The sequence below is a fragment of the Mus musculus genome, chromosome X (genome assembly GCF_000001635.26).
Source record: "Mus musculus strain C57BL/6J chromosome X, GRCm38.p6 C57BL/6J".
Taxonomy (NCBI): domain Eukaryota; kingdom Metazoa; phylum Chordata; class Mammalia; order Rodentia; family Muridae; genus Mus; species Mus musculus.
The window spans coordinates 6446926-6460791 of NC_000086.7; the positions used below are offsets into that span (position 1 = coordinate 6446926).

The following is a 13866-nucleotide window of genomic DNA, read 5'->3' on the forward strand; positions in this document are numbered from 1 at the left end:
ACAGTTTCCTGAGTTCTCTCTGAATCCATTTTCTGCCGTCCTAGCAGATTACCTGTCACTGGCCAATAGCTACGTGCATGCTGTCTGCCTTTTGCTCTGTGGAGATTTCAGACTTATTTTTTTCTCCTCTTTACTCAATTCTCCAGCTCACTGGCCTGTGAAATTTCACCAGGCTTCTGCAGTGTGCTTACCTTCTCTTCTGTTTGTAAGTAAACTAACATGCATACCTTTTCATGTGTGTGCGTGCATATCTAGGTACACATTCTCGGCTTCCTGGGGCTATCTGGAAGTCTTTGGCTACAGTCTATGGGTATGCATGTGTAAAGGCATGTATTTTGTGTGTGCTTTGTCAGGAAGTTTGATTGGAGCGCAGTGGGGCAGACCTTGGGGCAGGGAGGTACCATGCTGGAGGACAGTAATTAAGCTTCTGTTTACATAGGCAGGGTCCCATAAAGCTTTAATTGAATTGTGAGTTCCAAGAGCAGGAAGCTCATCTTCCATTGGTAGAAGGAAAAAAAAAAAGGGGGGATTGTCTTCATCACCCCCTTCTTCTCTCTCAAAGTGTGAGGGGTATACTCAGAAAAGTAATTCAGTGTCCAGATTCTAAAAGGACTTCCTAGTTAGGAAATGTTGGAGTTTGAAGTGTGCAAATGAACGCAAGTAAAGCAAAGACAAAAACTTTAAAATTTTATGGTAATTAATTTTTAAAGTTATGATAACTTCATTTCCCCACTTCCCTTACCTCCCTCCAACCTCTCTCGTGCACTGCTTTTCTCTCTCTCTTTCTCTCTTTCAAATTCATGGTCTTTTAAAAATGGTTACTCTACACACATACACACACACACACACACACACACACACACACAGAAAAAAACAAATACATCCTTAAATGAATAAGTATGACCTTCTCATTTTGTTTAATGTTACATATATGTATATAATTTCAGGACTGATCTCCTGACACTGGACAACTGATTCTTAGTCTCTAAGCCCTTTGAAAGAACTTTCTTCTCGAGATTTCCATCCTAGATCCATAGAGCCCAGAGACACAATGACTGTCGAGGGGGACATTAAAGCAGGGGAGCAGCAGCCAGGCTTGTTGAGTTTGTTGATGGCCCTGCAAAGTCCCAAGTAACACCCCAGGAAGGAAGGCTTCGGAGGGGAGGTTTTGTGTTCAGAACTGCCCTCCCCACTCATGAACAAGTGAATGATTGTGCCATAATTAGTTTCTGACCCGAGGCCATGCCAGCTGTAGCCCTGCCAGTCTGCGAGCTGCCACCAGGACAGATATGCCTCATAAAAGCCCAAGCAACAAGGCTAGATTCTGTGGGCCCGCAAAGCCAGATGACTCAGGCCTATGAACTGTGAGTGACTGAGCTAGTGTGTTAACATTTCCTGAACTGGCCTTTTCTATTTTCATTTTATGCAAAAGTAACCTTTATAGTTATTACAATTGTTAATCCTTGCTTTGACTTAATTGAAGGGAGTTTTCCTCCTTTCTTTCATCATTTCCCAGGACCACTGTTCTTCTGTTTTCTCCTCTCCTCTCCTCTCCTCTCCTCTCCTCTCCTCTCCTCTCCTCTCCTCTCCTCTCCTCTCCTCTCCTCTCCTCTCCTCTCCTCTCCTCTCCTCTCCTCTCCTCTCCTCTCCCCTCCCCTCCCCTCCCCTCCCCTCCCCTCCCCTCCCCTCCCCTCCCCTCCCCTCCCCTCCCCTCCCCTCCCCTCCCCTCCCCTCCCCTCCTCTTCTTTTCTTCTTTCTTCCCCTCCCATCTCTATCCTCCCCCTCCATCTGTCCCATAGTTTTCTTTTCCTGCACTCTTCTCTTTCCCTCTTCTCCCTCCTTTTTCCTTTGTTTTGGGAGAACAGACTAGGGTTCATCTGGCCCATTGTGTGACAATAATTGAAAGCATTCCCTTCCGATCTGCTCAGGAAATGGCTGAACCAACATCCTCAGGTCTCACTCCCCTGCCCTGTTGCTGGTATGCTTGCTGTCCAAATATTCTCTTCCACTTTTTGGAGAGTTCAAGAAACCTAACTTTGTAATAAGAAATCTATCAACCTGCCAACCTAATTCATACAAATGTTTACCAGACTGTTGGTGCCAGACCTCAGCAGATTTGGATTCTGGAAAGGGTTTGGCTGCTAAGGATCTGTGAGCTCTTTCCTTTCCTGCCCATCAACCTGCACTGCATGTTTATTTCAGATGCTCAGCACATGGGAATCACTGCACAGTTAAAGTTGAGTTAATAGTGCAGAAACTGTTGCTGATCAAAGCACTAAGCAGTTCATGCTCATAGGTAGAGGGGAAAAGCTCGGGATTAATGAACAGTACTGTGCTATAGAATAAATAAATGCATTCACAGAATGACCAAATTAAAGCATCACTCTTATTCTGCCCTTTCTTTTAAAGCTCGTAAGATTCTTGTTTCCAACAGCAAATAGCAGTTTCAACACCCAGCCCTGTCTAGGGAGCAGATCCCAGGAAGAGAATCTGTGGTTGTTTTTATTTTTTTTTTAATCTCCTTGCCACCAAGGCCAAGTTTTTCACAGTTTAAATTTCTTCCAAATGTTTGATTTTTGCTGGTTGTAGTATTCAAAATGAATATAGCATTCTTTTACATTCCCACCAAGAATGAATGGTCTTCTATTTGTTTCCCATTGCCTTTCATGTGTACATTGACTTTAATGTGTACAATGGCTTTTGTTTTGTTTTGTTTTGTTTTGTTTTGTTTTGTTTGTTTGTTTTACTGGTGTCCACTCTTTTACAAAAATAGCTCTAAGGTGATTATGGGAGAGTCTATGTTCTGCTTTGATTTCAGTCTTGAAGCAACTCTAATTAAACTAAGAGTTTGTTTTATAAATATAAGATTGAGATTGGGTCCCCAAAGAGAATCGGTAAGATGGTGTGATGTGATATATTTGTGAAAGTTAAGTGCATTATTTTGACACAATAATGAGTTTTAATAAATAAACCAGACATCCATTTAAATATATTTTAGTTTGTAACAGACAAATGAGCATGAATATAATAAATTAATTTATTGTGGTCTGTTCCTAGGCTTCTCTTTATTCCTAACATGGCCACATCTTTTCTTAATATTACTAATTTATAGAGGCTAATGCTGTCTTTCCTGACTAGAGGTGTTTTCATATGAAAATATTTGTATTATGAACTAGAAGAATTTATTAAAATGCTTCATGTTCATGAAAAGCAAACACTTTTGCTAAGAGCCTACAATTCAAGCAAACCATTTTCAGTAATTCCTCACTTATCTTGAAGCTTCTAACACAGTTTGGACCACAGTAATAGTTTTTTTAAAATGCTGTGGCATTGGGAAATAGCTGCCACAACACCTCTCCTACAGGAGGAGTGAGAATTGTGTCCTGACTGTTGAGAAATCTACTGGTCCGTCCGTACGTCCGTACGTCCTTCCTCCCTCCCTCCCTCCCTTCTTTCCTTCCTTTTTTCCTTTTTTCCTTCCTTCCTTTCTTTCTTTCTTCCTTCCTTCCTTCCTTCCTTCCTTCCTTCCTTCCTTCCTTCCTTCCTTCCTTCCTTCCTTCCTTCCTTCCTTCCCTCCCTCCCTCCCTCCCTCCCTCCCTCCCTCCCTCCTACCTCCTTCCTTCTTTTATTTCATTTTTCTCTCTCTGTCTCCCTCCCTCTTATCTATCCCATTTCCTCATTCCCTAACCTTCTTTCCAGTCTTTGAGTTTTTGAAATAAGGCTTGTCTCTGTTGCCAAGACTGGCTTTGAACTCCTGGGCTTACGCTATCCTCCCATTTCAGACTCCCTGGTAGCTGGGACTGTAGGTATGTGCCATTGACCCTCATTTTCCTGGGAGTCTGTTACTTTTTCAGTTATAGCAGAATCAAATCAGGGAATTAGAACTAGGGGTAGCAGGTTGGGTAGGTTTGGGAAGGTAGTATATTCTAGAAATAGGCACAGTCAAAGCTGAGTATGGACATCTCGTATGAATAGACCACAAAAGTGAAGACAGACAATGTAGACAAGGCTAAAATTCCTTGCTAAAATTCAAGACTGTGATATTTAATAAGCCGGCCAGGTTTTGCTAAGGCATTTTACTATTACTGGGCATTTTAAGTTATTTAAAATTTTTTACACATATAAACCATAGTATTGTGAACAGTTGCCATAAAAATTGTATTTCTTTTGTTGAAGGTTACTGCTTTCTGCAATTTCTTATGAGAAATGTATTAAGTCAGCTGAAAGGCAGAGGTGCTTTCCTCTTGCTGGTAGATGTTGCCAGACTGTATTTCCAAATGCTGTACTGTATAAGAGTGTCAGCTTGCACAGAACCCCGGCACCCTGAGCTAACGTTATCATTTTAACGTCTTTGCTAGTTTGATAGGTTAGTAAGTATACTGTCCATTTGTTCCTTTTTAAATTTATTTAACAAGGCTTTGTATTTTAAATGTCACAATTTACTGTCTCTTTGTTCTGACATTTTCTTTCATCACTTTTCAAGGAAGTCTGGACATTGATCTTGTATATTTTTATCTATTCCTTATATTTTGGGCAGCCAGTTTTATCATTTATATCTGTAGCACATTTTTCCAATTTTATTGTTTTCATTTTTCTGTGTGCTTTATCATCTTTCATATGGAGAAGTGTTCTCTTTTACATTTATGTATTCAAATACATCCATCCTGCCTGTGAGGCTTCTTTCATTTTTCAATATTCAAAAATTTACCACTCCACCACAGATGGGACAAATATGTGATTCTGTCTTCCCTATTCCCCCAGGGTGTTTTTTTTTCTTTTTTGTGTTTAATTCCTGGGCCCATCTGGAATTTATTTAAGTATATGGTATGAGGTATGGATCTAAAGTAAAATCTCCATACTAATATCCAAATGTTCTAGCAATTCAATTTGGCAAATGCTGCTTGAACTCCTTCTGTGTGCTTAGCATTGTACCACAACAGTTTTTTTCTCCTTAAATGAAGCAAAGTCTATGCTCTCCATGCCTGTGACTGTCTCTGTTTCCTGTATCTGTCTCTCTGTCTCTCATTCTCTCCCTCCCTCCTTCCCTATTCTCTCTATGCCATTCTCTCTCTTCCATCTTTCTCCCAAGAGAAGCACAGTAAATATATATAATGTATATATTTATGTAACTATAATAAACTACAAAGAAACACTTGACAGGTTAGGAACAGGAAGTGGATAGAATGCTTGCTTAGTATGCATGAAGCTGTAGATTTGATTCCTGCTACACCTCCTACCACATGCACATGTACACACATGCACAGTACACAAATGCACACACATGTACACACACATACAAATGTTAGCATCCAGAAGCTGTGGGAATATAATAAACTGTGTTATTCTACCCAAATGAGACAAGTAAAAGATTCACGGTAGACATGACATTTATAAAGTATTCTGGGGTATCAAGATTTCATTCATTCAGAGAGAAAAAAAACAAGCAATGAATTTTCTACTGGGACTTTTACTGGGAAATCAAGATAACTATGCACAAAACACAGTCCCTGTTCTAAAGGACCTTTCAGATTAGCCAGACAGAGTGATTATGGTAAGGAAACACTCTCACATCCTAAGTGAAATCATGCTTTCAAAGGCAGGGTATGAATTTGAATAGGCATTTCTTCAAAGAGCATACGCTAATATCCAGTAAGCACATGAATAGCTCAGTAACATTAGTCATTAAGGAAGTGGAGTCTGAGCCACTATAACATTTTTCACATATTTAAAATTATTATAACAAAAAAACCCTACAGCTGGGTATTGTTGATAATGGTAGAGTATTAGAATTCAAATGCACTCATACATTGTTGGTGGACATACGAAATGGTATGTTTCCTTGGAAGAGAGTTGGCAGCTCTTCAGAATGTTAAACACAAAGATACAGTGCTGTGGTTTGACTCTGAAATCTCTCTCTCCAAGTCTTGAATCTTTGCTTCTGGGCTGGTGATTCTATTTCGTAAGGTAGAGGAAACTTTTGAAGGTCTGACCGAAATAGAGAAAGTTGATCATTGGAAACAGCCCTTGAAGGTTTATACCCAGATCTCAACTTCTTTCTCTCGGCCTGCTTATTGTTTGCCGCCATGGAAGTATCTTCTGCTGCATGCTCCAGTCTCTATGGCGTTTTTGTTTCCCATTGGCCTAGAATGAATGACACCAGAGATTGTGTCCTGTAACCTTCAGAACTGAAAGCCACAATGAATGTTTCCCGCCTGCAATTTGGTATGGCAGGTATTTTATCAAAACAAACAAACAAACAAACAAACAAACAAAAAACCAAAAATACTTAACACAGAAATTTGGTATGAGGAGTGGAGTTCTTTCTAACCTGTGAAAGAAATTTGGCAATGTTTGGAGGAATAGACTAGGGGAAGACTTCTATGCTCAAAGTAGAGCTTAATGAGTATTCTAGTGGGAGCGCAGACGATCGGAGTGCTAATAAGAGTGTTGGCAATAAGGACTGTGCTACTGTGGTTTCAAATGGGAACTATAACACAATTAGGAGCTGGGGTAAAAGCCTCATGTTTTACTCTGGCACAGTAATTTGTCCACATTTTGTCCTTGTCTTGAGACTTTGTGTGAGACTCAATTAGGGAAAGATTTGAAATACAGAGTTTGGACAGAAAGGGAAGTGGTTTAAAATTGCTAATAAGGCCGTGGTGATGGAGATTAGGTCAGTTAAAGAGAAGCCAATTCTTTTGCATTCCGACAATAGAAAGTATGCTCCTATGTTGTTCCAAGAATTATTAAGACTCTACTTTCCATCCTATACCAAATAATGCAAGCGTGTTAATTAATTTGAAAGACTTCTTTGAGAAAAGGGTTCCTGGATTCCCTGATTATGCAGCAGAGCCACCTACAGAAATTGTCAACCATGGTCAGTCATGCAAGCACTCAGGTGTCACTCCAACCATTTTCCAAGACCTTGTTGTTTTTGTCAGTGTCTTCCATGTATCCCTCCCTACCCTGCTGTGGAGCCTGGCCTTTGAATTCTGAGTTCCACTTTTCCTTCTCCCTATCTTGAATGTGTTTTCCTTTGGAGACCTTTACTGGTGCTGTAATGTAATGGACCTTCTCCCTCTCTTCAAAATCTGCTTCTGCTGATGCTCATTTTATGCCTAAATCCAGCCTTTATTTCTCAAAATTCTGCTTTTGTTTCTTTGATGAAGTAGCAAATAGTTTTTCCTGAGCTCATTTATACATCTAACAGATGTATAAAACACATACTGTGGATTTGCCTATAGTGGTACTTATGTCTTATGATACTGAGCTTTATATATGTGGAACAGTAAGACTTATAATGTGCAACAAAACCTCTGAGGAAATTTCGAGTAGCTATATTTCATAGTTGTGTAAGCTCAGCTTCTAGGAAGGCCTTTATTTAGAAATGATGCATGTATAATGCCCTTTTCTTTGTCTTTGAGTTGTCCATATGTCTTGAGGTTTCAGCCAATGCTGTGCTGGTAAATCAGCTGTCCAGAAACACAAGTTAAACATTATTGCACTTATGATTTCTATAGTGCCTCCAGACTCTAGGATTTCAGGTGTGATCCATGATACCTGTTTTTGCTTGTTTGTTTTTTGTTTCTTTTTTCCTGTAGTACTGGGAATTGAACCCAGGTTTTCATGCATGCATGCCAGGCAAAATCTTTGCCAACTTTAAATTATATAATTTTGGGAGAGAAATATTAGTTCTTAAATGCTAACTCTACCTACCATTTGTGCCTTTTATGTGCTCCTTTCCATGACCCTAAAATGGAAATATATATCTTATATAATGGACACACTCACACATCCATGATCCTAAAATGGAAATATGTATCTTATATAATGGACACACTCACACACACACACACACACACACACACACACACACACACACACACTTATTTAGCGTGGAGAACTCATGGAGGTTGTCCTGTACTACATAGTATGTAGAAACACTGGAAACCAAGACTACAGTTTTCTGCAACTATAAATCGCATATGTAGTCCATTCTACTGCCTTACTTTCTGTGTTGCGATTTGTTTATTGATTCAGGAAATATTTATTAAGTCTTTGAAACTTTCATTTTCACTATTTTAAACTGTGTGCATGTGTGTGTGTTTGCATACAGACTTGTGAGTGCAGGTGCCTGCATAGGTCAGAGATAAGTGCTTCTGGAGCTGGAGTTAGAAGCAGTCGTGATCCGCCCAGTGTGAGTGCTGAGAACCAAACTTGGATCCTCTGCAATAGCAGTATGTGCTCTTAACCACTGAGCCATCTCTCCATCCCAATTAAATCTTGGATGTTGGAAACTTGGATATTCTGAAAGAAAAGGGGACTCTCACACTCAGAAAATATCAAGTAAAAACACATTTTCTTATTCCTTTTATTCTCATTCCTTATAACTACAATGCCTGGTAATCTGGAATTACCAGGATGTGTTTAATAGCTTCACCTACTACCACTGCTCAATACAAGGTCTCTGGAATGGGAGTATCTTATTTAGTACCGGAAGATAAATGATGTCCTAAGCAAGTGTCTGATGAATTCCACCATCTGTTCTAAGTCCGCTGAGCCACAGATACATGGATATGTTTGGGTTCTTCTAGTGTCAGGATTAGTTGAATAACAATAAATCTACAAGCTGTAATACTTTAATCTTAATTACTGAGATGAACACTCAGTTCACACATTATACTTTATACATTGTGTGTGTGTATGTGTGTGTGTTTGTGTGTAGGTTAGAGTAGCTACCAAAGGGTTAAAAGAGGACACAAATACTGGATCCCTACTATCTTCAACTCCCAAAGTTTTAATTTTGTCCTTGAATACTTAAGATGTTTTCAATAAAATGCTTATTGTACATGAGGTGAGTAAGGGTCATATAGACACAGCCTTTAAAAAATATTCTTTAAGAACTGTGAATTCTAGATGCTTCCAATGGGGTAAAGGCAGGCCACAAAGGCCTAGGACCCTGGGTCAAGATGCAAGACAAAGTCCAGATGGAGAGAAGCATGGGTGAACAGCAATTCAAGTGCTCCACGTTTAATACTGGAGACTATGTTGAGCTGAAGCCAGGGGACATCTAAAAGTTCTCTACTAGACATTCCATTGGCCTACACACTAGGTGTTCAGATAACAGCGATAACAGTTCATATGGCGTTCCAGAGCACCTCTTGGGGGCAGGGATTTTCAGGTTCTTGTGTGTCTGAACAAGGACTGTAGCAGAGACACAGGGGTGGAACAGAGCAGACACTGTGTTAGGAAAAGATGTACTTTCCATGTAACATGTAGGGAAGAGCAAAAGGAGATTAGTGACTCAGTTGGCACAGTCCTACAAAGAGTTGGGGACTTCCCCTAGTGAGATACTTTAAGCCCATTTACATAGTATGGAATTTTGGCTTATTTCAACAGTGTGGGCTCTCCACTCTTGTTCAGTTATGTATAGTTCTACATACACCTTCTGTGTTGTATGTATCAGCATCTAGCATCTGCATGCAGGACTGTGGGCTGTGGTACTTTAATGGGCTAGAGGTTATCTTTGGACAATCAGGAGTGCCTGTGCACCAGCACCAGTGCTGCTGGCTAGTTTCCACTGGGCTGAATTGTTAGTATGCAGCCTTTCTCATTGCTACCTTAGTATTTTCATGTCCTAATTCTGTAACGTTATGAACAAGGTCTTTTCTATTTCTCTATTCCTTTCTGTAACATCAATTCTGCAATGAGAGCTGGAGCCCAGACGCCTTTTGGGCGAGCTGAATGATGATCCATCATGTATAACTTCTATCCTGTAGTGGGCTATACTCCCTACCTGAGAGGAACCATAAACTCTTATGTATTCTGCATATCAATTGGAGAGGAGCTGGAATCCTTGTAGCACAAGAAGCTTTGTCTGGGACTGCTACATCCTGTTAGCCTCAACTCAGCATTTCTCTTTGATTATGAGGCATGCTCCACCTTGAACTGCTGTTTTCATATCTGAGGACATCAGGTCTTGTCCTGCATCTGTCCTCATAAGTTTAACATTCTGAGTTTAGGAGTAAGATCTCTTGTGCTGTAAAACAAGCAAACATAAACAAACAAACAAGCTGATGCTTATATAGAGAGAATGTGACAAAATAGAAAAGAATATTTCTAAGAAGAAACAAAGTGGTAGAATAGACTTAAAAAAGGATAATAATAAGCTTTAATACAGTATTGTATAATATATTAGATACAATATCATGCTAACATGTTAAAAGGAAAATAAGGAAAAAATCTAAAACTTTAAGATTACAGGTACTGATATACCTATAAATAAGGTATATTATCTCCATATTTCAACAAGTTAAGATGCCCTTTTCTCTTATTTGAAGAGAATTTTTAAGCCTTAATAGAACACAGTTGTAAGATTCCTTGCCTTCAAGATGCTCAAGACTGTGAAGAAGGCATTTTGGTGTAGAGAACAAAGTCCTTTCTCTACTGCAGGTGAGGCAAGCCTTCATCTACCCCAAACAAGTGTCATCAGTATCAGAAGATAATGTTTATATCCTTGACAGGGAAACATTTGATTATACTCTAATCATTGATCTTTTACTTGAAAAGGTTAATGAAAGGCAGTGGCTTAGTGCCTCCTCGTACATAGTTATAAAAACAACAGTCTGGCCTTTACCAATTTTTTGTAGTGTATACTTTATAGACCCTTTACCCCAAAGGCACAGCTGACTAAAACAGTTAACATCTTCTTTATCAGGTAACATGAGTTACAAGGCCCCTTAATAATTTTTCTTTGATCCGCTTGGACCATTAGAATCCTCTATTTCCCTCGAATCCACTAGCCATTTTTCTTAAGTTTCATCTTATTAAAGGCAATTGCATAACATCTGTAGCTTCTAAGCCTCCTAGTTGGATGGCTCAGAATAGCTGGAAAAGTAAGGTACCGGGTATAGGAAAGGCCTTTGATTTTTAGCTGAGGGTTTTCAATGTTATACCTTATTATTAGGGCCTGTAAAAGGCAGTTTTTAGTTCTGGGGCTAGCAACAACTCCTTTGAGTTTTCAACATTTCCTACATTTCTTACTACAGTATTCATTTAGTAAGCGCTCTTGGGTTATTGATTAAGCCAGAGAATGGAACTCTAGTATTAAAAAGAAAAATTAACAATTTTCCGTGCCATGTCAAGAGCTCTCTGAGGCAGTTTAAAGGTTGCCTGTAGTTACTTGAGTGGGGCTTTTTTACTAAGAAATCTATTGCAGTTTCAGTCTATTAAGAGTAGTCACCATTCGAGCTGAATGCAGTACTTTCTTCCCTCTAGAAGGTGAGATACCATCTCTTAGAGTAATCTTCCCCTTTTTGCAGAGGGGGTGAAGCTGGAGGATTTAGAACATACTGAGGCTATTTCCTTTCCAGTACACTGGGTTTTCACAGTTGTTGAAAGCATTGCCCCTGTTAGAGTGCTCTTCTGCAAAGTAGAAGTTTCTTTGAAAGTAAAGTTTCTTTAAAGTAGTGGGGTGAGGGAATTGCCTGGGGAAATGTATTGTTTTGCAGAGCTAAAGCTACCAACTAGAATTGCTCTTAGGTTCATGTTAATTTCCTCTGGGCCTTTTAGACTGTCTCTAGTTTATCTCTGTTGTTCATAACCCTCAAAGCCAAAGTCAAAAGTTAATTTGGACTCTCTGGGGGCCCATTGCCTGCTGTTGCAGTTTCCTTCTAATGCCTGCAACATATTGACAGATGAGATAAAGTATCCTGGGAGGAAAAAAGAAAAAAAACCTTTATTATGTCAAATTATGTACATATAGGTATATAGGTACCAACACCAGCAGCATCTTCTCCTTTTCTTCCTCCTGTTTTTCCATCTCCTTCTCCTTCCTCCTCTTCTTTTTCTCCTGCTCTCTCTCTTCTTCCGTTTCTTTCTTGTGCTCAAGAGAAGGCACAAGAATCTGAGACTCAAATGTTTCCTCTTCAGGAGTCCCATAGAAAACACTAAAATTGAAGCCATAATATATATTCAGAGGACCTGGTGCAGACCCATGTAGGTCCTGTGAATGCGGCTTCAGTCTCTGTGAGTTCATATGATCTCTGCTCAGCTGATTCAGAGGGCCTTGTTTTCCTGGTATCTTCTATCTCTTCTGGACCCCGCCCCCCAACAGAATAGTTTCATTGATTATTTTAGAATTTCACATAATACATCCCACTCACATCCACTTCCAAGTCCTCCCAGGCCCACCCCCATCATTGTGACCTCCTCTCCCCCAAAAGAAGAAAAAGGTAATATACCAATTTGTGTTGCCCATATAATATACTCACTGGAACACGGTCAAACTGCCAGTAGCCAGTGGTCTGCTTCAAGATTTCTTGTTTCAGCAGTACCATCGCTAAGACTCATAAATCTTGCTGTTGCCCAGTCAGAGAATTGTTGTGACTAGGCAGGGCTTCATGGGTAGGTTCCAGGAGAGCCCCCAGGCTACCACATACCTCCCTGCCTTCCATTCCAGCCATCCCAGGCTCATTTGGTGCCATCTGTTGTGATTGCAGTCTGTGGGTAGCCAGCAATTGCTGTGTTCCATACCCTCCGACGGTGAGTCTCTAGCTTCCCCATTCTCCGATGAGGATGAGGTTCTGCTCTGCCATCTCTCTTTCCATTTTAGTGAGTCCATTTTTTAAATTTTTTATTTATTTAATATTTTCATGAGTCCCATTTTTAAAAAAGCATTCTCCCATAAAGCCTTCTAAAAATTGTTCCATAGATACTGTGGGTTCTGCAGACTTGTCTATGGTCTCTCAGCCTCTGCCATTTTAAATCCTTCCCCATTCTGACTCTTAAATGCTTTCTGCCTTCTCTTCCAAGGGGTTCTCTGAGCGCTGAAGGGAGGGATTTGTTGGGGGCATCCTATTTAGAGCTGTGTGTTCCAAGGACGCTCTCTGCCTATAATGTATGACTGTAGATCTCTGTATCCATTCCTGTCTGCTGCCAGAGGAAGCCTCTCTGATGATGGCTGAGCCAAGGCACTGATCTAGGAGTAGAGCAGAATAGCATTAGGAGCTCCTTTATTTCTACATTTTTCAAAATCTTTTTTAGACCAGTATTATTTAGTTTTATCCTAGGTCAATGAGTTTTCCAGTCTCTGGTTCTTGGTCAGTGTGGAATACAGAGTGGAGTGGACTGTGAGTCAAACAAGATGTTGGTTGGTTACTTCCTCAAGATTTGTGTCATGATTGCCCTAGCACATCTTGCAGACAGGACATCATTGTGGATCAAACGGTTTGTGGCTGTCTTGGTGTTTCTCTTCTGGTAGCATGCAGAGTACCTTCTTGTATCAAAGATGGTAGGAGGTAGTGGCTCTATGTAGGCAGCAGCTTGACTTCTTCATATTCAGTGTTTTGTGTAGGTATTGTCTTCAGCAATGGAGCCTTGGTGTCAGTTTGTAGTAAGCACCTATTTCATCCAACCACAAAAGAATACACCTTCTTCTCTGCACCTCATAGACCTTTGCCCAGAACTGACCACATGTTCTGACACAAAGCAAGTCTCACCAGATAAAAGGGAATTGAGATAACACTCCGTATCCTATCTGACTGGCAGGGATCAAAGACGGATATCAACAACAGGAACAACAGAAAGCTTACAAACTCAAAGAAACTGAATGCCTGAAAAAATGGGTCAAGAAAAATTAAGGACTGTGTAGAATCAAATGAGAATAAATACACAACACACCCAAACTTGAGACATAATGAGAGTAGTTCTAAGAGTCAGGTTTGTAACATTAAGTGCCAAAAAAAAAAAAAAAAAAAAAACCACTGGAGAGGTTTCATAGAAGCAATTTAAAGCTTTAGAACAAACAGAAGTCACACCCAAAAGGAGTTGATGACAAGACATAATCAAATTCAGGGCTGACATCAA

At 40.0% G+C, this 13866-nt stretch overlaps 1 protein-coding gene and 1 long non-coding RNA gene across 4 annotated transcripts in view; one reads left to right on the top strand and one right to left on the bottom strand.

Annotated features, from left to right (window-relative positions):
* The window catches only part of Shroom4 (shroom family member 4), a 237506-nt gene that overhangs the window by 46977 nt on the left and 176663 nt on the right, over positions 1 to 13866 (top strand). The gene's annotated exons all lie outside the window — the stretch shown is intronic.
* Positions 5451 to 13866, bottom strand: part of 5430428K19Rik (RIKEN cDNA 5430428K19 gene) — a 122288-nt gene continuing 113872 nt past the window's right edge. The window contains exon 3 of the long non-coding RNA NR_045426.1: positions 5451 to 6141. This is a non-coding gene — a long non-coding RNA (RIKEN cDNA 5430428K19 gene). The remainder of the gene's footprint in view (positions 6142 to 13866) is intronic.